The sequence below is a fragment of the Pogoniulus pusillus genome, chromosome 22 (genome assembly GCF_015220805.1).
Source record: "Pogoniulus pusillus isolate bPogPus1 chromosome 22, bPogPus1.pri, whole genome shotgun sequence".
Lineage (NCBI taxonomy): Eukaryota > Metazoa > Chordata > Aves > Piciformes > Lybiidae > Pogoniulus > Pogoniulus pusillus.
Window position 1 is genome coordinate 7,933,458 of NC_087285.1, and position 3,151 is coordinate 7,936,608.

Genomic DNA, 3,151 nt, shown 5'->3' on the forward strand with positions numbered 1-3,151 from the left:
TCACCCCACGGCCCCGCCGCCAATCGCCGCGCGCCGCCGCCTGGCGCGGGCGGGGCCCGGCGGCTCGCGCGGGCCGTGGCGGGACTCAGGGGGCCGTGGGGGCTCCGTCTCGCCGGGCTGTCAGCCCGGTCTGCCTGCCCGCGGCGCCGGCTCGCACCGCTCCCCTTGGCAGAATCAGAGAACTGTTTCGATTGCGAGAGACCTCCAGGGTCATCGAGTGACACCCTCAACCGAGGCCGTAGCCATTAAACCATGTCCTGAAGTGCCGTGTCCGCACGTTCCTTGGACACTTCCAGTCCAGTGTTCCTTGAACACACTGCCTCCAGGCTCTCCTGGGGCAGCCTGCCTTTAAAGCAAGCTAAAGAGTGCAGAACTTTTGCCTTCCTGTAAGCTGCACGCAAATGTGGACATTTCCATGTCTTAAAGAGGGGAAATTTTGGTGTGGCTTTTGGGTGTTTCACTGCAGTGTAGCTTACTGCTGAAATCTTAAACACAAGCATTTGCATGCATATTAGGGAATACAAGAATTTAGCTGCTACCTGGAAGTTAACTTAAGCCCGTTCATAAATCTACTCTGTGGTTTTAAGATAGAGTCCTTTAATTTCCTGCCTGTCTCCAGACCATGCAGGGTGGAATGTTTTGCCTAAAATGAGCTATCTGATGTCATGCAGACGTCTCTGATGGGGCTGGGGAAAACAGATCTGCACTGAGATTTTCCAGTGCCTGCACTCCGACTACATATCCTACACACTTTCTAACTCTCGAGGCAATGAAACGCCATCCTTGTGAAGTGCAAGTAAAAAACATATACGTGAAACCCAGAAAACAAAACCCCCTAGTCTGACAGCTGTCCAATTCCTTCTGTCTTGGAACAGGCAGCAAACTTCTTGAGCCAGGCACTGGTAGCTTGGAGTTACTTGTGCTTCAGCCAGCACACTGCTTTGAAAATCCCTTAAGTAAGAAAAAAAATACATCTGATCTGCTCTATAAATGTATATCTGTTTATATAACCAACTTTGCCTCATAGTTGTTAACAAAGTACAGTACAGTGTCCAAGTGTAATGGAACCAGAAGAGGGTTCTACAGGAATGATGGTGTGTAATTAAGGAAGTTTAAGCTTCTCTGCAGTTACTGCTTGCTATGCATTCTCTTATCACATGCTAGGTGAAAGCATGATATCATCTGGCATGTCGCAAAGTCCAAAGTAAATTACGTTGCGGCATTGTATTGCTGTAATGTTGCCCTGCGTGGAAAGTGTCTGTGGCAGGGCTGAATCGGTGGAGCACCGTGGCATCACTTGCATGTCACTTCCTTACCAAATGCTTCATGTTTATTGTCTGCCTTGTGCCATTTCTTCTGCCAGATATTTAAGTTTCAGGTGAAACATCATCCAAGGATGAGGCTAAGGACAGCTAGCCTTGTGCTGGGCCAAAGCCTCTTGACATATTGCTGTTGCCACGGTGGTGAAATCTGTACCTAAGTTCTGGCATTGACTCTTTGCAGGAGTTCATCCTGTGCAGTAGCACAGGATCTGGGTGTCAGCACTGAAGACAAGGTGGAGCGGCCGGGTAAAGGTGCCAGCACAGGAGCAGTGTATGGCTGGCAGGCTCGAGCGGTGCAGGGTCCAGGTTCACTCTCCTCTGCAGGTAAGGCACAGCAGAGGAGCTGTCTGATTAAGTGTTGCTGGTGGAAAGTTGGCTGGAAAATTTGTAACGATCTGATTTCCTGTGAGCTTTGAGCTGCCCCCTGAGCACAAAAGCCATTAAACATGTGGGGCTTGTTTAACCTCCCTTCCACAAGTCTCTGAGGTAGGCTGTGAACTCTCCCTCCCCAGGTGAGACACAACAGTTGTAAAAGATTATTTTTACACAGAAGAAGTGATCCTTGTGCCATGGAGACAAGAGCCATAGACTGTAGGAGAAAGCGGTGCCATCCTCAGACTAATTTACTTGGAAAGCATAGAAGTCCTGGGAGACGAGGTCAAGAGATCATGTAAGAACAAGATTCAGAGCTATGCAAGTCTCTCAGCAACCTCTCTGCTCCTCCTGCTTCTGAGCCTATGGGATGCCCCTGCATATCGTTTATGCTTCCTCATCGCAATAAGTAGCACTTGTAGCACATGTGCTGCATTACATGCCTGAAGAATAGGCATCTGGACAAGGTCCTTAACAACTTGTTGCTTGAGCTCGGTCAGCCCGCACTGCTCAGCGGCTGGACTAGATGGTAGATGGTGGCTCTAGGTCCTCTCCAAAGGAAATCCTTCATTGGCCCAGGCCAGCCGCCGAGCTGCGCCGGCGGGGCCGCGACCTGCGGCGCCACCTGCTGGTGGATCTTGCGCAGCGCCGCGCCCCGGCTGGGGCTGGTGTGGGAGTGGGACAGACAGTGCCTCGGCACTGCTTGCCTCAGACCAATGGCTGCAAAGCAATACCTAGAACGCTGCGAGCAGAAGCAAACAAGAACATTTTATTTCTGGGTGCAGCTGTTTTAGTGCTTGCTGAGAAACCTGTGCGCTGCAGATCCGGGGGCAATACAAGTAACTATCGCACAAAGCAGTTACTTAAGTCAGAGCAACTCGGAGGAGTTCCTGCTAGTTTTTATAGTGGTCTCGGCTGGGTTTGCTTTAGGTGAAAAGCTCCCATCTGCTACAATTACATAATTAACCTTCATAGTTCAGGCTTAATGATACTCATTAAGGTTGAGGGGTTTTGCTGGCTGAGCACTGTGGCTAGTTCTGCATGGCATGGGAAAAGTAATTCTGTGGGCCATAGTTTGAAGCTTAATTAGCAATATGAGACTGTTACACAGGGCAGGGGTGAGGGGAGGCTGAGGACTGGGTGGGAGCTTGTTTTTATTCTGTGCTGAGGCTGGAATGCAGTGAGCAGAAGTCTGTTACATTTGGGTCACTAACAGTAATCAGCTACAGAGGTGTGCTGACAAATCTGGAATATGTGTGTCAGGACATCACAAGATCCCTGTCATCCACTGTTGGCTGTGTGTCTTCCTCAGTCAGACCTACTCTGATCCCACTCCCAATAGTTCTGCATTTATACTATTATTAGCTAAGGAGTACTTTTTTTTTTCTGCAAACCTTTTTTCAAAGACTTAGGGAAAAGACACACAGACAAGCCAACAAAAAAACCCAAGCAGCAAA